Here is a 20,538-nt window from a genome sequence, read left to right as displayed (position 1 = left end):
ACATCTTAAAGTGACTACACGCAAACAGAAAAATCCAGGGGAAAACAGCAAAGTCTTCCAGAAAAAGCGCCGTATATTAATGCTGCGTGCGAAAATCCCAGTGGGTTGCAAGTCAAACAATAGCAACCGTAAGACAATTTAGATTAACGCTATCAGTCTAACTCTGTACAACAACAAACAAATATGGCTAATCCAAAACGTTTTCGAAATCACCAAAATCACGCTATAAAAACAACGTAACAGTGATCGTAGGAACTGTGGTGGCATCTTGCCCGAGGCCTTCATCCAGCAGCGGATGGGCCATGGCTGACGACGATGGCTGATGATTTGTTTGTGATAAGACAAGGGTGTGCGCAAACACCGCGCTGTGCAAATATCCCAGCGGCAGCAGCATTCTTAAGAGCTCGCGTCTTGAATAATTGTGGGCGAACGCATGTTAGATAACGTTGGGAAAACACATTTCCGGATGCAAATGCACGCCGCGTGCAGCCTAATGTTCCGAAGCATTATTTACAGCGCACACAAATCAACGGCCCAATCTCTAAAACACTCCCTTACCTGTCCTCTCCGATAAATGGCTCGCTGTGTGCGTTACGACCCTGCGCTGAGCTTTTGCAAAACACGCGCGATCTCTACTGCAGCCGCACCGTAAATGCCACTTCGTGGCGATGAGGCATTAACAAAGTAAATAAAGCAAAATGGGACCCGCGTCACCGCGCGCGTGCACGCGGTGGCTTAAAGTGCAATTTTTTAGTCACATTTTTCGATCGTTCATCATCCCGTTTGATTGAATGGGTCAATAATTTGTCCGACGCTATATTCGTAGGAATTCCATTTGCTGACGGTTATTTTTTTTGTGTGTGTGAATTTTAAAGCTTGTACGTTTTTATGAAAAGATTTCATTCCCTGTTTTTGCATTGTTGTATTTCCGCGCGTATAAAAAAAACCCATTATATTGCATTGTACTTATTGTGGAACGTTTTATTGTATTGTATATATTTATTTATCTATGTATTTGTCGATATTATGTATTTGAATGCCGTATTGAACGTGCTGTATTTAGTGTATTTTCTATTACGATTTTTGACCACAATGCGGATTTGCTGTAACCATGTGACCTTCATTGCATTCTCGTAAAATAATTCTGTGTTGTTGACAAGTCACTACGTCCGTTACGGTTAAACTGGGCCCTGCCATATGAATGTGTAATTTACACAGCTGGCTCTGAACCACTAACAGATATGAAAGCCGCCCCTCGCAAGCAGACAATTGGACTTGACTATAATTTTAAAATGTACCCTGGCAAACGCATACATTATTGAATAATTACTTATAACGATTCACAACCCTTTGTCGATCTACTGCTGGATTAAGACCTCCTCAAGCTTTTTCGGTCGTAAGCTTATTTTGGTGAAGGGGACACCCAGGAATTATGGACATTTCACTCGTAACTGACGTTAGCCGTGGCCTGGACTCAAACTTAGGTCAGTAGTTTCGTAGGGCAGTGCGTTATCCGCAGCTCTGAATGTATTATTCATGTTATTATTGCCATAGCAAAGTAGCTGTCACAGCGTTCAGTGAGAATGCACAAGTTGGACGAACTGACCACACATATAAATAAATACGACTTGAATGTCCGTGTGAAGACACTTCAAGTAAATCTACTTTATAAAATGTGCTTAGTATTCACTTCAGGAAGGCCTCGCAAAATTGTTGCTTTTGGAGACACTTTCATGGAAATGTTTTACAAATTAAAAAAAAAAGTTTGAGACGTTTCATTAATGCATTTAATCTCTGCCCCATCATCTGTCTGTAGAATAATAATTCTGCGACGTAATTGCACGTCCCAATTTAAGCATTCGTGTCTGTCTGGCGCAAGGCTTTTTCAATCTCGATCTCAGCTCCCCCGAACGCAGTTCGCGTTGCTTATCACGTTCATCGCAAAACCGCAACGCGCTGACTGACAGATGGATATGTGGCTCGGCAGCTTCGCGATGACTGTTTCGGAGCAGGGAGCCAGCACCCCCCAAATGGGATTCTGGCTTTCAATCCAGGCTCCTGACCACCATCATCGCCATCATCATAATCAGCCTTGATCAACGCCAAACCCCCCACCCGAGCCGGCACCAAGTGGCGGTGATGTCTCCACGGCGTTTGTGCCATGGCTAGGTAACCCTTTAAGATGTAACACCCTACCTAGCACCTGCACAGGAGCTCTGATAGTCGCTCCATCTCATAGGTGGACGTGCAACCACCAATTTTACTAAGCCGGATTCTTCAAACTGGCATGGTGATCGTCCTAACCTGCTCACCGGTGACCACGTCTCATATATGATTTGTTTAATTATCTCAGGCAGTAGTGGTCATGCGATGTAGATACGGGCCTCTGGAACCAGAATAAGATATTTGCACGAGCGACTCAGGGTTGCAAGTAACAACGAGACGAGAGTCTGACTGCGTCGCCAATGCTGAGAATTAAAAATGATGAAATGATACAGACGGCTGACGCCACCGCAAGACCCGCTCAGCGGGAAGAGTTGCCGATTAAATGTTGGGCGAGAGAAGCCGATCGAAGTTGCAGAGGCAATCAGGACGGAGGTGATGCGATGGGTGGGGGACAAGTGTGCAGGATGGAAGAGGGCAGGTCACCAAGACGGGGCGTTTGGAGTTGGCTGCCGACGGTTGGTGACCAAGGGGAAAACCTCAAGCCAGATGGAGATGATGATGATGATGATGGGATTGTAAGAGTGGTTCCCTGGAGGCATAGCTTCCGGGTCGCAACGGAAGCCTTGGTGCAGTGTTTCAACAGACGCGTTGACTACGCGCGTGCAGCTTGAAACCAAAGTGCCGCCCTGGTCTGTACTGTTTAGTTCGTTGTCCTTCACCCCGCACGTCCGATTAGCACGGTTGGCTACGTACATACATGCGTCACGTGTCAACCGTGCCACAGTTGTGAGATCTTGCCGAATGAATGAATCAAGGTGAGATGCGGTAGCATTAACAAACATTGCCTGTTTATGACCTCGTGACCATAATACATGTTTTTTTTTGCGAGAGTGTGCAATTTGTGCGCTATTGTGACTGGACATACATGAATACAAATATAAAATAGCAAATGCCTCGATGTGTTTCCAAGGGTTTTCTTCTTGGAAAGGGATTGGTGACAATCGAACAAATGCAGGTCACAGCCTTTCTTAGAGCCTAGTCCCATATGGTGGTCGACCAGAGACTAGGCTCTAAGAAAAGCTGTCTCTGGTGTGGACCAATCAGTTTCAAAGACAATGACTAATTTATCAGAGTCTTGTTTTTTGTTTGCATTTGACTGCAAGTAGTATGGTTAATCTTCTTGGTTCTTTCGGTAAAGTCACGTAGAAGGGAAATAATAAAATAATAAAAATAGAACATAATAAATTACAATTCTCACGACGTTTCGGCCACAACGCAAGCACCCGTCCTCAGGTGAAGAACAGGGCTGTCTTTCCTAAACGTCGTGAGAATTATATTTTATTATGTTTTATTTTTATTATTTTATTACTTCCCTTCTACGTGATGACTTTACCGAAAGAACCAAGAAGATGAATCCCTGCAGTCACGAAAGCTTTAAATCGAAACTCCACAATGCTTCAACCACCTACCAAGGAAGATCCGGTTCCCCCCTGAATCGCATCCGGACACTCCGTGGAACACGTGGGACACTTTCTCCATGAATGGAAAATTAGCGAGAGTGGTGGTGGGTGCGACATCCCAGACTGTCCAACATCTCGTGAACGGTCTGCCACGATCGGAGCATTCGACGGCGACCTGAAACCAATCCAAGCGGCTACTTCTGAAGCAGTCGAATGAGGATATTAAATCTCGACATCAATTTGTAATCGATAGCAATCCCTCCAAAAATGCGATATTTAAAGCCTGCTTTGAAAAGCCATCTCTTTGAAGTGGCCTTCACTCTTTAGTTTGGTCGGTTGCCCCTGGTACTGTTTTTGTTTTTAAGTTTGTCATGCTTTTCATGCACGGCGCGATGGGATCCTCGGACGGAATGCGCATTAAACATTTGAATCATTATATTGCCGTTACAACACGTGAACACTCGTTACCAACAAAAGGTAATACATAAACTCCGGTATATTGAGGTGGTGTTTGACATTAAGCCCTTTATTGAACCAAACCGTTGTATTTATAACTTGGCTGTGCTTTTGTTTGCGATTTTTTTGTTTACCCAATCAACAGGGTGCTTCTAAAGAAATGTGAACACTTCTGAGAATTTGCAACAATACCGCGAGAAATGTGCTGCCTGCAGGCTCTGGAGACCACCTGGAAAAGATTCCAGGCACGCGTTGACAACGATGGCGAACAAGTGTGTTAAACGCCTCTGACTTTTTGAAGCTATTAACATTCTACATTTTAATTATTATCATAAGAAGTCGCACCGCGACTGCATACCCACAATGCACTCCTCTTCCTTTCCGACTCAAGCCACAGGGTTGGACCTAGGGCTGCGATTTTTCTGACAGATATTGCAACAGCGATTTGATTTGCGATTACATCTTTTTTAAGTCAAGCTTCAGTGAAATACTCACTGTGTAATAGATTTAAAACGTGTGATGGAGCATTACCACATGATACCATCAAAATATGAGCTGCTCGATCTATTCTAATGCAAGGATGAGAACTTAAAATATATGAATTGCTTCCAATATGTATTAATTAAAATGTTTAAATTGAAACAGAACAATCAAACTTAGAACACTAAAAAATATAAAACAATTCCAATAAGAAAGTAAGAGGACTTTTCAAAGCGCAAAAAATCGCAACCTTTGCGATTTGCTAATCGCATTGTTTCAAATTTTCGATTTCGATTTGAAATCGATTAATCGTTCAAGCCCTGGACTTGGACCGCAATCGCAGCGGCCAGACGTCGTCGTCGCTGTCGTTTGCGTGGAAGTCTTCTCAGAATGCGAAGCCCCTTCCCCCGTCCTCCCCAAACCTGCTTGATCAACGCCGCTGCCAAACCGATGTCGCAGCGTCATCAATCCACAACGGAACGCGCGTTAGTCACGCGTTATTATTTTCACCGCACGCGCGCAAACACAAGAGGCTTCATTAAGCAGGACACGTGAGGGATGACCGGCAAGTCTGTGCCTTGGCACACACACACACAGAGAGCCGCCAAGAGTGGCCTTGATAAAGATCTCTGATCGCTCACGACGCCGGCGTGATTCGTCGCAAGGCCCACGGCCCATGGGCGGTCCCTTTTGGCCTTTCGTGCGGCCCCCGACAATACACAAGGTGTGACACCCCCCCCCCCCCCATCATCGTGGCTGTCAAATTCCCAATGGTTTCAAATGCGTGTCGGTCCTCGCACTGATGATGTCTTATCGGTGAAAGCCCGCCCGCGTCGCCCATGCCCCTCTGGAAATTAGTGAAGAAGGCAGCTGCCCGAGACGGTGTCCTGGAACTGCCGTACACGTGCATCCATAGCTCCTCGTCGTTAATGTTTCACCCCCCCCCCCGAGGCTTCAAGTCACCCGCCCGGATTAGCTGGTCGTCACGCCACTCCGAGGCTCAGACGTTCCAGCAGTTTGCACAGACGTCCAACTACGCCGAGCTGTGCGCTGTAGCCACAAGGGAAGCGTGAGTTGGCGAGTTCGTTTCGAGTTAATCATTACGGCTAATCTGCTGCGATACAAATGCGTTAGTTAATTCATCATGATTAAAATAAAATACAATAACAACGGTGAGTTTTTTTTGGGAAGGGTTTCAGTAGCGTTTGAACGAATGGCCAATTTACGACCAAACGGAAAGGCTGCGGCTTCAAACTGTTGTCGGAGTTCAACTCAGCCCCCCGATATTCTGGGGTCAATACATTGAGCACGACTTCGTTGCGAAATGCCAAAGGCGATCGTCTTGTGAATCAAATAAACTGAACTCAGCTCCACGACCGTGGGCTCTGACCAAATCTCACAGAGAGTTCGACTTGCACGTGGGCCCTTGTGTGTGGGGGGGGGGGGGGTGACCACCTCCTGTGGAGGAGGCTCGTGAAGGACGCCTCTAGGCAGTTGGAGGCAGTCGCCCTCCAACAACAACGGAGGGCGGAGGAGCGACGCTCACAACAAAGAGGAGAGCGCCGGGCGGCTAAAACGCAGCAAGTTGGCACAGTAGGGGGCACAGCTGATGCATCAGTCAGTCATCTCAGTCAGTCGACCCACGGCACCTGGGTCTGCGCCGTGACCTCCTGCCAGAGGGCGTTCGACACTTCACGTGGCCTTAACGTGCACCTAGCCTGGAACAAGCGTCGTGGTGACGTCACCGCCACTTAGTGGCGAATGGTGGTTGTTGACCACCGCCGCCGTTGACCACCGCCGCCGTTGTGCGGTCATCATCGAACTATACTCTTAGTTTTTTCGGTAAAGTCACGTAGGTAAAAAATAAAATAAAAATTCATAAAAATAAATAATGAAATAAAATAATTAAACATTTTTTTATTCATTTTAATTTCATTTTTTATCTACGTGACTTTACCGAAAAACCTAAGAGTATGAATCCTTGCAGTCACGAAAGCTTCAAATCTAGAATCATCGAACTACATTCACGCCGCGTGCTCTGGGCGCCTGCACCGACTCACACTGAGATCAGCGTGCCGAGTGCAGCAGGGTCAGTCAAAACAACCCCCACCCGACCCCCACCACGATCCCTGTCCTCATCCAGCAGTGGATTGACAAACGGGCTTGATGTGGATCCGTCATCACTGGCTCATGGCCGTCGGTGGAGGTGGATAAGACTGCCCCCACCCCTCTTTGCCCCCCTCCCCTGCCCCCCTCCACCCACCGCCCACCCCACCGTCTGTCTGCGAAGAGTCGAGATCGATGTCCCCTGCATTGCCCTTCTTGGTGTCATATCTCCGCTGTGCGCAGAGGCGGGCAGCCGTGCACACTTGGAGCCGCATTCCTCGCTCCACGATTTGCTTCAGGCACACGGACGTATGCCATGCAGACAAATATAGGAACCTCTGCCAGCGTATCAATAGTAGTGTAATAGATGATGATGATGATGATAACAGATAACAAAAACTAATAAGGGGTCGTCCATAAATGACGTCGCGCGATTTTGGACGATTTTTGACCCCCCCCCCCCCCTTCGTCACACGGCGTCACAAAAAGTCAGAGCCCCCTCAAATATGACGTCACAAAGCTCTGCCCCCCCCCCCCAAAAAAATATATAAACATGCTTCAAATCGCTTTAAACTATTGTCATTGTAGTGCGTATTTAATGTGGCCCTGCACTCTGATGTTGTAGGAGAAAACAATTATAAAAAACAGTCTATTTAATTAAGTAGTACGTGTTGTTTATATTTATTTCAAGTAGCACATTTTGATGTGACGTCACATTTCTCAAACCCCCCCCCCCTCCCATCGTCACACATCGTCACAAATGTCTGACCCCCCCCCCCCCCAGGGGCGTTACGTCATTTATGGACGGCCCCTAAGAGTGTGATGATTATTATTATTTTAAAAATATTAGCCATCAGTTCATTGATGCTGTGGTCTACTCTGTAGGATCAGCTGAAGTCCTCTCAACAAACAAACCTGAACTTTGTAACAGAGACCATTTTTGATAATTGGTTTTTTACCCTTTTATCTGGCAACAAAACTGACACCTTTTTTTTACAAGGAGTCATGTTTGCATTGACCACAATACCTGCGGTCGGAATGCAAACAAAAAAACACAACTCTGATAATGTATGCACTATCCTTGAAATTGTTTGTTCCACACCAGAGACAGCTTTTCTTAGAGCCTAGTCTCGCATGGTGTTGGACCAGATGACGCCTAAAAGGCGACTCCAGATGCAAGAGAAGTTTATCATCCTAGGGGCCGGACTGCATGACGACAACGACGACGACGATGATGGTGATGACTATGATACACAGATTTAATGGGACCCACCATGCATCTCTCAACAGCTGGCTCCATGACATTCGTTCGGGCTGCTGCCACGTGTTGTTCCGCACGATGTACGACGTTTTAGCTCCACGCGATGGGAGCTTCTGCAGAAACCGAAATTGCCGCGACGAGTCAGTACTAGGACTCTTCTCATTGCGAACATTCGACTCATGAACTTTCAGAGATACGAACAAACCTGTCCGTATGTCCAGCTGGCTGTTCGGACCGAGAGTTGTAAGTTCAACCATTGCGCAATAAATGGCGGTGGTGGCATCTACATCTACAGAACGTGAAGAACCAGTGCCATCGACATCTATAGAACATGAGAACCAGTGGCATCTACATCTGCAGAACGTGAAGAACCAGTGGCATCTACATGTGCAGAACGTGAAGAACCAGTGGCATCTACATCTACAGAACGTGAAGAACCAGTGGCATCTACATCTGCAGAACGTGAAGAACCAGTGGCATCTACATCTACAGAACGTGAAGAACCAGTGGCATCTACATCTACAGAACGTGAAGAACCAGTGGCATCTACATCTACAGAACGTGAAGAACCAGTGGCATCTACATCTACAGAACGTGACGGACTAGTGGCATCTACATCTGCAGAACGTGAAGAACCAGTGGCATCTACATCTGCAGAACGTGAAGAACCAGTGGCATCTACATCTGCAGAACGTGAAGAACCAGTGGCATCTACATCTACAGAACGTGAAGAACCAGTGGCATCTACATCTACAGAACGTGAAGAACCAGTGGCATCTACATCTACAGAACGTGAAGAACCAGTGGCATCTACATATGTAGAACGTGAAGAACCAGTGGCATCTACATCTGCAGAACGTGAAGAACCAGTGGCATCGACATCTACAGAACGTGAAGAACCAGTGGCATCTACATCTACAGAACGTGAAGAACCAGTGGCATCTACATCTACAGAACGTGAAGAACCAGTGGCATCTACATCTACAAAACGTGAAGAACCAGTTGCATCTACATCTGCAGAACGTGAAGAACCAGTGGCATCTACATCTGCAGAACGTGAAGAACCAGTGGCATCTACATCTGCAGAACGTGAAGAACCAGTGGCATCTACATCTGCAGAACGTGAAGAACCGGTGGCATCTACATCTGCAGAACGTGAAGAACCAGTGGCATCTACATCTGCAGAACGTGAAGAACCAGTGGCATCGACATCTACAGAACGTGAAGAACCAGTGGCATCTACATCTACAGAACGTGAAGAACCAGTGGCATCGACATCTACAGAAAGTGAAGAACCAGTGGCATCTTCATCTACAGAACGTGAAGAACCAGTGGCATCTACATCTGCAGAACGTGAAGAACCAGTGGCATCTACATCTACAGAACGCGAAGAACCAGTGGCATCTTCATCTACAGAACGTGAAGAACCAGTGGCATCTACATCTGCAGAACGTGAAGAACCAGTGGCATCGACATCTACAGAACGTGAAGAACCAGTGGCATCGACATTTACAGAAAGTGAAGAACCAGTGGCATCTTCATCTACAGAACGTGAAGAACCAGTGGCATCTACATCTGCAAAACGTGAAGAACCAGTGGCATCGACATCTACAGAAAGTGAAGAACCAGTGGCATCTTCATCTACAGAACGTGAAGAACCAGTGGCATCTACATCTGCAGAACGTGAAGAACCAGTGGCATCGACATCTACAGAACGTGAAGAACCAGTGGCATCGACATCTACAGAAAGTGAAGAACCAGTGGCATCTTCATCTACAGAACGTGAAGAACCAGTGGCATCTACATGTGCAGAACGTGAAGAACCAGTGGCATCTTCATCTACAGAACGTGAAGAACCAGTGGCATCTACACCTGCAGAACGTGAAGAACCAGTGGCATCTACATCTGCAGAATATGGAGAACCAGTGACATCTACATCTACAGAACATGAATAACCAGTGGCATCTACATATGCAGAACATGAATAACCAGTGGCATCTACATATGCAGAACGTGAAGAACCAGTGGCATTTGCTTCTGCAGAACGTGAACAACCAGTGGCATCTACATCTGCAGAATATGAAGAACCAGTAGCATCTACATCTACAGAACATGAAGAACCAGTGGCATTTACATCTGCAGAATATGAAGAACCAGTGGCATCAACATCTGCAGAACGTGACGGACCAGTGGCATCTACATCTGCAGAACTAGAAGCATCTACATCTGCAGAACATGAAAAACCAGTGGCATTTACATCTGCAGAACCAGTGGCATCTACATCTGCAGAACATGAAAACCCAGTGGCATCTACATCTGCAGAACTAGAGGCATCTACATCTGCAGAACTAGAGGCATCTACATCTGCAAAACATGAAAAACCAGTGGCATCTACATTTGCAGAACCAGTGGCATTTACATCTACATGAGATTATACAACTTTTAAAGTCATTCCCCGTGTTTAGTGTACAATGCCGTACAACGTGTTTGTAATCGACAGGAGTAAAGTCGGACTTACGAACAATTCGACTTACGAACATACGTCTGAAACCTAACCCGTTCGTAAGTAGAGGAGTTCCGTTACACGTGTGAGTAGAATATATTTTTGGGTTTTTTTGTTCAATCGTTCTCATGGCACGTCAGCGGCCTGGGTTTCTGCCGCTTTGCAATCATTGAAAACAGCAGTTATTGAGAATGAAATATTTACAAGGCTCATCTCACTTGAGTCTCTTTGGAGAATATTAGGCACCCTTGTGAATTGCTTGCATTTCAAACACATGGAAGTCAATTATGGAAAATGAATAATTTATTTTCTCGCTGCCCGCATTGTGCGGCATTTATTGTAAGAGAAGTTTATGGTGATGAGTGGGGGGAAGGGGGGGTAGGAGGATGGTGGAGGGGCGAGCAATTCTGCCAGAGTTGTTGAGTCTGGTCACGTGGGTTCCAGAGATGGTGTCAAGCGGCTGTTGGGAAAAAAACAATGAATAGCTCCGCTCGTTTGTGAGCTGCGATGAGTGACGTACAGTGACCATGATCTCGCAACACTCGCGTAACCAGCGTGGTGAAGTATGGTTACCAGTAGCGTGACTAGCGTGGTGAAGTATGGTTACCAGTAGCGTAAGGAGCGTGGGGGCAGGGGGTGACTTACCCTGCTCTACCCCCCTCGTGGCCAAAGCTACGATTTGGGGCTCCCTTGCCAACAAACATGAGATTAATTTTCAATAATTTAGTATTTAAATAAATAAAATTATCGTAAAGAAACGTAGTGTTTCGATGTAAAGCTTACGTGACTGCAGGGATTCATCTTCTTCGTTCTTTCGGTAAAGTCACGTAGAAGGGAAGTCATAAAATAATAAAAATAAAACATAATAAAATAATATAATAATATAATAAAAAAACGTAGTGTTACGTAACGAAACGTACTTTATATTCTTTGGGTCTTTCGGTAAAGCCACGTAGATAGGTCGAACCCCTGCAGTCACGAAAGCTTCAAGTCAAGATGAAACGTTCTTTACTTTTGAATGACAGTAACTTGAGCAAATGAACATTGGACGACGCAGAACTCCGTTTCTGGGATATTTATTCCATTAGATACGCGTCAATTATATTGCAAAGAAGTAACTACGGAGCTGCGGTGGCTGTATTCTGCAAAGACGGAGGGCCCATACAGCGCTAAATGTTCGAGACTGTGAGCGTGACGATGCCATTCGGCAAGAGGAGCCTCACAGCCGAGGTGTGACCGTGCGAGACAAATCAAATATTGGGGCCCCATCTGCTGCACCACCTGAGCTGATAACGTCGTTACTACGCCACTGGCTCGCTGCCTGGAGTCGCTATTCTTTCTCGGTTTTATTATTTTCAGATATCCGTTCTTATCGGAAGTTTCCGTGACTGTGAGTAATCGTGCGTGCGTGTGTGTGCGATTTTGTGCTTGCGTGTTTGAGTTTATGCTTTAGCGTTTGTCTACTTGTGTACGTGTATGGTTTTTCGTGTGTTATGCCACGCAAACTCCAAATATACCGGCATCGTCAGGATCGGGATCGAACTCCGTGAACCTCCTGTGCACCGGGCGAGGAAGTTAACATCTCGCCAGCGTGGCGCCAGTGAACAGAAAGGAAACGGACGTGGCGCATTGCGCGAACGCCGTCAGTATTTCGTGCGCAAGAGAACCGTGGGCAACCCTCGTTGTGAATCGCCACCAACATCGATCCGAGCCAGAGTGGCCGACTTGGCAGCGGCAGCAGCAGCAGCGGGACGAATCCGAAGCCGTCACCGCACCAGTGCCCCGAGTCGGTCGCTCAACGTCAACTTTGACGACGATCTGAGACAAAATAACCACGGTGTCACTTCCGCGAGAAAACGATGAGGGCGATGATGCGTTTTGTTGTTGTTGTTGTTGTTTGCTGTTGTTGTAAGGCGCAACTGACCGTGTTTGTGTTTCTTCGTGTTGAGCGTCGTTTTGTCAATCGCGGTACCGTTTGGACGTCACGCGGTGCCCCACTCAGAAGGGGGGGGGCAGGCGCACGAGGAGAGAGAGGGGGGGGTAACAACAGCGGGAACCTGACGGATCGAGACACCAGATGGTGAACAATATCAGCTCGCTAGAGCACTCGGTGAGAAATCACCCCCCCCCCCCCCCCCACTGTTGATCATCGACGGGGCAAACTGAATGTTAAAACTAAATTCCGTGCGCCAACTCGACTCAACAACAACAAAAAAGCCCAAACGCACGTTTTAAATTGACGCGATCCGCTCCAACGCACAGGCTAATGAAATCGCACGTCACACGCAACGACAACAACAACAACAACACAAACTGGAGATGGAATAAAGCAGCATTCGGTTCAAGCAGGCGTCTGGGGAAGGGGGGGGGGGATGCGGCCCCCCACACGTATCGTTGCAGGGGCTTCGCCGTTTCGAATCCCAGCGGCCGCCCTGGTTAATATTGCTGGGCGTAACTAACCGTGGAAATCAGAATATTACTTTTTTAACCCCTTTTCAAAACATTTATTTATACTGCGGGAGGAATCCGATGAGCTATAAAGCTCTGCTTCACCGATGTCCAGTCGGGGCGGGTAAGAACGTCACAACAACAAACAGTACACAACAACAACACGATACGAGTGCAAAGTACAAGAAAGATAAACAAATCACAGAAACACGTACAGATGCAACTGAACCATCCTACCAGACAAAGCCCACTGAGGTATGAACTTCTTTTTTGCAAATTTACCTGGCGACAAATGACAGCTAAAAAAGAAAGCGGCTCATCATTTGGGCATTTACAGCAGAAAAATTATCTAAATCGTCTAAATGTGGAGGGAAAAGTCCATGCGACCAAGGGGAGAGAGAGACACGCAAACTCCAAATATACAGCAGGCGTCAGGGTCGGGATCGAACACCCGGACCTCCTGCAAACCAGGTGAGGATGATGACATCTCACCACCGTGACGCCCCTTAAATAAATAATATATAATAAATAAATAAACACGCGCCGTCTGTTTCACGCGGTGGACGCCAAATATCACGTGACGTGGTTCCCAATAATTAGGCCGTTTAATGGTCCGAACTTGATCAATTTGATTTAAAAGTTACACGCGAAAGTTACTCAATTCAAATCCACGTGGCAGGCATCGCCCCATACTGCAAAAAAAACAGGCAGGACCCTCCTGCAAAACAATAGCAAAAAAAAACAATAATTGGAGCGGTGTTTATCTCCATTGGAGGCCCTGAACCAGCAGTGACAATTCCACATTCCCATGGTGGTGGACTGCTCTCTCGATGTAGGACAGCCAGTGTTGACTTCTCACAACGTGGTACCTACTTTACCGACCCGACGGGGGTGATGGGCTGAGTCGACCCTCGGCAGGGATTTGAACTGGGAAGCCGTGAGAGTCCACGCGGTTGCGAGTCGAGTGTGGGGCCGAAATATTTGAATACATTTAGATAATAATAATATAAATAACAAATTATGAATGTCTAAAAACCAGAGAGAGAGAGAGAGCAAGGCTGCCGATAGCGACCAAGCACACGGGGTCTCGAAATACCGTCAGTCTCCCACGTGCTACGTTGAATTCCGGATCAAACGAGCGTCCGAGGCATATAATAAACACAACTAAAATATAAATGTATGTTTTATCTTACCAGCTCAGGCCCACTGAACTATACAGCTCATTTGCAGAAGCGACCCCGATATCACAAATGATAGCTCAACGAAGTGTCTCATCACGTAGAAATCTACAGCGGCAAACAAATATCTTCCCCAAACTCGTGATGTTCATTCTAAATGTGGAGAGGGGGGGGAAACCCACGCGACCACGGACGAGAGAGGCGCGCAAACTCCAAATACACAGCAGCAGGCGTCGTCAGGGTCGGGATAAAACCCACGACCTCCTGCATACCGGGCGAGAGAGATAACATCTCACCACAGCGGCGTATCGTTCTCATCTCCCGTTTACAGCCCTGCAGAGCCAGTGGGGGGAGATTCCGCTGACAAGGCCGGACCGGTTTTGACCTCACTGGTCTCATCATCAGAGTCGGGTTTGTTCAACAGATGCTGTCGGATTCACCAGATGATGAGTGCTGCGGCTATGCGGTCGGCCGTGCGACAAGATAGAGACATAGATACGCGTAGAGATGCACACAGAGATACATACAGAGATACATACACGTAGAGATAATACACGTAGAGATACACACAGAGATACACGCAGAGATACATACAGAGATACATACACGTAGAGATGCACACAGAGATACACACAGAGATGCATACGCGTAGAGGTGCATACAGAGATACATACATGTAGAGATACATACATGTAGAGATGCATACAGAGATGCATACAGAGATACATACACGTACAGATACACACAGAGATACATACGCGTAGAGGTGCATACAGAGATACATACATGTAGAGATACATACATGTAGAGATGCACACAGAGATACATACAGGGATACATACACGTAGAGATACACACAGAGATACACACAGAGATACATACGCGTAGAGGTGCATACAGAGATACATACATGTAGAGATACATACAGAGATACATACATGTAGAGATACATACAGAGATGCATACAGAGATACATACACGTAGAGATACATACACGTAGAGATAATACACAAAGATACACCATTGTGTGTGTGCGTGTATCGTGTGTGCTAGTCCAAAGGCTGCAGCTCTCTCCCCGTGCGGTTTCGCTTTGTGCGCCCTCCTGTTGGAACGCACCCACGACTCCGACTCCCACCACCGCATCGAGCAAGGCAGACCTGTAAACGTCCTATTTGGAGAGCGCCTTTCATCAATGATCTCAAGGCGCCGTGCGAGACACGGCAGCGGACACTGAGCGCGACAGACGCTCACGAGCCTGGCAATTCCACAAAAAAAGAGCGGAATAGAATGAAATAAAAGCGAAAATCCATTTGCCGAATTAACTAAAACTTGAATCACCAGAATTGTATCAATAATGCTCTTGATTTATTATGAATAAATAATAGTGTTATTTATTCGATGTTATTTTCATCTAAACAGAAGAGCAATGCCGTGCACACACTGCGTGGTGTCGTCCCATCGAGCGCTACGGGTCAAGGCAGCTGCAGCAGCCGCAGCTGATGATGTTGTTGTTGTTGATTAGCTGTGCCACTTTGTGTGTATCAGCTGAGCTCAGCACAAGCTGATAAACAACAACACTGGACCCCTCCCCCCCGCCCGCCCGCCCCCGAAATCAAACAGCAGCAGCAGGCAACGTGATGCAAGTGAGGTACACTTTGAGCCGCTCAAGAAGCTCCCGGAACCAGGCCCCGTTTCAAGTTTCATTTATTAGGTATAGCCATGTGAGCCATGCGGCTCGTGAGTCGGGTGCAACCGCAACAAACAAAATATGAACAGAGAACATCTTAAAGTGACGACGCGCAACAGAAACATCCTGGATAAACCAGCAAATCTTCCAGAAAGAAAAAAAAATTAACCCGTAAAAACAAAGTTTTTCACTATAAATCCTTTATATGCGTGGCATCGGTTTTATTTTATTATTCATTTCTGTTTTTCTTGAGTAAGAGTTTCATTTTTATCACATTGGTATTTTAAATTAAATATGAAAAAAATCCTAAAAAGTGGAACATTTTGGAAAAAAATTTTCACGAAAATAAATTGTCACGCACAACGAGTCTGTGTGCAAAATGTCAGCTCGATTGGATCACGGGAAGTGGGTTAAAAAACGACCGAAAGATTTGCACGGTCGTAAGCGCGCAAGCAAGCAAGTGAACTTAATATAAAGGATTTAAAAACACCGTATTACAACGGCTGTGTGCAAAATCCCGGTGAGATGCAAGTCAAACAATGACAACCATAAGACAATGTAGATTCAAGTTATCAGGCCAACTCCGCACTTCCGCAAGAAACATGGCTTAACCATATGTTTTCGAAATCACCAAAATAAAGCTTTAAAAAACAATGTAACAACAGTAATCATAGGAACTGTGATTCAAATTTAACAATAAGCGATATACATAACATGTACGACCAAACTTGCAGCCATAGCTGGCAGCATGACACTCCCATTGTATGATGTGTGAGTGAGTCAGTGGTAGTGTGAGTGAGTGTATAATGTGTGAGTCAGCGTATGATGATTGAGTCAGTGTATGATGCGTGAGTGAGTCAGTGGTAGTGTGAGTGAGTGTATGATGTGTGAGTGAGTGTATGATGTGTGAGTGAGTCAGTGTGAGTCAGTGTATGATGTGTGAGTCAGCGTATGATGTGTGAGTGAGTCAGTGGTAGTGTGAGTGAGTGTATGATGTGTGAGTCAGCGTATGATGAGTGAGTCAGTGTATGATGCGTGAGTGAGTCAGTGGTAGTGTGAGTGAGTGTATGATGTGTGAGTGAGTATATGATGTGTGAGTGAGTCAGTGGTTGTGTGAGTGAGTGTATGATGAGTGAGTGAGTGTATGATGTGTGAGTGAGTGAGTCAGTGTAAGCTGAGTGAGTGTATGATGTGTGAGTGAGTCAGTGTATGATGAGTGAGTGAGTGTATGATGTGTGAGTGAGTCAGTGTATGATGAGTGAGTGAGTATATGATGTGTGAGTGAGTCAGTGTAAGCTGAGTGAGTGTATCACGGCCTCCTCCCTGCCATCGCGGCCTCCTTCACGCCATCACGGGAAAAACCGTCTCGAGTTGACACGGACGCAGATGCGAAACGTCGGACGTTCGTGCCGAGCGACACGTGTCTGCATGTCCACGTGATGACAAGCCGAGTCGTTGAGCGAGCATTTGTGATGGACATGTCGCTTCTGAAACAAAAGACAAAGAGCTGTATACCTCAGTGGGCTGTGGTTAAAAACTAAAAAACATTCCTGCGGCGTGGTTAGTAACAGACACACACGCAAAAACAAAGATCCCCCATGTAGCCTTGACAAACTGTTGGGGAAAGTGCTGTTAGCGAGCACCTACGAAGGCGAGCACGGCACACGAGGGGGTGAGTGGCCGACACCACGCCTGACCGCCTTTGTCTCCCCAGTGGCGATGTTTAAAACACCGAACCAGACACTCATTTGAGACTGAGTCGACCTAGGGGAGGCCCAGGACCGGTTCAGATAATCGTCACCGGTGTTGGCCGTGAGCGGGAATCGAACTCGGGTGGCCAGGTTCGTAGCGCAACGTAGCGGTAACCGCTCCACCACCGCTCCCCACGGTTATTAAGAGACACACGCACACGCACACACACGCACACACGCACACGCACACACACGCACACACACACGCACACACACACGCACACACACACGCGCCGTATGCTTCACAGTGGATGTTAAAGATCCCGTGAGGCCCTTCGTAAGAAGTGCGCCATCGCGTGCCGGCGTCATTGTTCCAATTGTTTGGTACATTTGAATAATTTACTGTCAAATTATTCCATTCCAATAAACAGCATATGTATTGGAGTCATCACCCCCTCCCCCCCCTCTTACCGCAACAACAAAAAACATGGCAGGAAACCTCGTGAAAAGAAGACACAGCGAGGCTTTCCCCGATTAAACAAACGTAGTAATCATTTATGATGATGACGGAAAGATACATTATGGTGGTGGTGGTGATGATGACGGTGGTGGTGATTTTACACCAGACTGAGAGCCAAGTCAGAAAGTCGCCTCCCCCCCCCCCCCCATGGCTCGAACGAGCTGGCGCCGCCTCTCGAGCCGACGTTGGGAAATTCCCCGTTACTATGGCGAGGACAAAGGGGCTCGGACGGCGTCGAATGGCCCACGTGAAAATGAGACCGAGAGCTGAGAGTGAGAGGGGGGAACGCGGCGGGCGGGTGGGCGGGCGGTGCGGAATGAAAACGGCCAGACGATACCGGGTCTCGAGTGATGTGGTGTCACCCACTATGACTCAATCTTCAACACGCGGTGCACTGACCCCCCCCCCCCCCCGATACCCGGCGCTCATGATCAGATTGGTTTCCAGAAACAGTCCATTACGCTTGCCACGGGCACACGCCGAGATTCTGCCGAGGGCGGTTTCATTTTATGTTTGTAAGGTTTCGTGTGTGTGTGTGTGTTGTAGTGCGTGCGTGTGTGTGTCTTTGTGTGCAAGTGTCGACTCAGCCTCAAATGAGTACCTGGTGCGGTGCGTAAAGACATCGCCACTGGGGAGATAAAGGCGGCCGGGCGTGGTGCTGGTTACCCACAACCTCGTGTGCCGTGCCGGCCTTCATATGTGCTCGCTAATGGCACGTTCCTGAATAGGATTCCCTACACGGGGGATCTTTGATGCTGCATTCGTTGTCATTTTGACCAATTTGGTGAATTTGAAATTGTCAAATGTTACGTGAAAAATCGTTTCGGTTTATTAATTTAGTCATTGTGTTTGCGTGTTATGTTTAACGTTACGTCGATTGAGATATTATTTCAGTCGAGCGATCCACCAGCAGTTTGAATTCAAATGAAAACTTGAGTCAGAATTTAGGGGCCCCGATTGCCGAATCAGTGGTGGAAATTCCGCATTCCTCTTTTAAGACAACTGCATATCGATAACACAAGCTTCTTGACTTCTTAAAAAAAAATAGTACGCATTTTATCAGCCCCAAACAGGATAATGGGCTGACCAGGATTTTAACATCGCAATCTTTTGATTAGATGGCTTCTCCACGCCGCATCAATCAAAGTGATTTTTGACCATACTTCACCACTCTGGTCAATGCGCGTTGGCGGCTGGGGGCGCAGGAATAGTTCAGGATATGAATCCTGGCCACTGATAATAGCAATGGCCAAGAATTGAACTCTCGTCTCAAGATGCACAGCACGGCTTGCCGAAAGTCAGGAGCTGGTAATCGTCTCCAGTGTAATGTCAGCAGCGAATGAATGCACCGATTTAACACATTTGCCTCGTTGTTTCAGCTCCCCCACCGGGAAATGGAATCCAACCGGGAGCTCTCTGCAGTTGCGACGAGCATCACGCTGCGTTGGCAGCTCACTTTGTTTCTCAGGTTAACACACACAAAAAAAGAAACAATCCCCAAACGTGCTGTTTTCTATTGCTCTCGACATTTTGTACACGTGTGGCAAACCGGTATGAACCGGTTTTTCCCATTATTGAGTTTCATTCATGCGGTTTATAACGGGAACAAAGCCGATATCGACAGCGCTAATAATTCCACCACTGTGGGTGCAATGCCGCGCAGCGTTTGGACACACACAGAGAGAGAGGGAGAGAGAAAGGGGGAAAAAAATCTGCCGCTAAACGGTAGCATGAGATCGTTTTGAAATCAAACACGACATATCCATGCATCACACCTTGACAGACAGAGCGTCAGGCCGGCTGTATGTCAGATGCTATAAGAATGCCCGCGATAAGGCGGAAATCAATAGGCGCACTGCAATGCACTGCGCGCGTGCACTCTTTTATTCCATTCTCAAGTCAGCATCGTTCTGATAGGCGTGGGCATATCATAATGGCATCTGCCATTGACGAAACACACACACACACACGCTGTCATTTGCCACGTGCCATTTATTTTCACCCCTCCCCACCACGCATGGAATCGTTCACTTTTTAACTTGGGAGATAAATAATTGTTTTGCCTAACAGCAATCCGCCTAGGCTCTCTCTCTCGAGAGAGAGAGAGAGAGACAGAGAGAGAGAGAGAGAGCCTCCAGGTCAAATCTTAGCGGCAATCTTTATTTTCATGTTTGTTTTGACACAAGCCATTTTTGTAGCGAGCCTCTGGCTATAACCTTTTGCCCTATCGGAGGTGGGGCGAGGGGGGGGGGGCTCGTGATGAATGCGGCAGCACGGGAAGAACAAGCGCCATGCCGCCGTCGTTATTTTGATTGACAGCTTGACGCTCCAGGCTGCCGGGGGGTGCTGCGGGTATAAGAAACGATTAATTGATTAATTACCCGTGTGTGGTTTTTTTGGTATTCGTTGTTGTTTTAACCCATGGCCGACGAGTTTGCCTGAATGTGTGTACGCTTAGCGATCTGGGTTCTTGTTGTTGTTGTTGTTTTTTTAAATCGTTCTCACAATGTAACGTTTTCTGAATGTGCAGCTAACAAACGCGTTGTGTCTGGTTGTCCTTCATTGATCACAGCACCCATCAC

This window comes from Lethenteron reissneri, chromosome 50, assembly GCF_015708825.2.
Source record: "Lethenteron reissneri isolate LAM-NWPU_2019-01 chromosome 50, ASM1570882v1, whole genome shotgun sequence".
NCBI lineage: Eukaryota > Metazoa > Chordata > Hyperoartia > Petromyzontiformes > Petromyzontidae > Lethenteron > Lethenteron reissneri.
Note: the sequence above shows the minus strand (reverse complement) of the source record.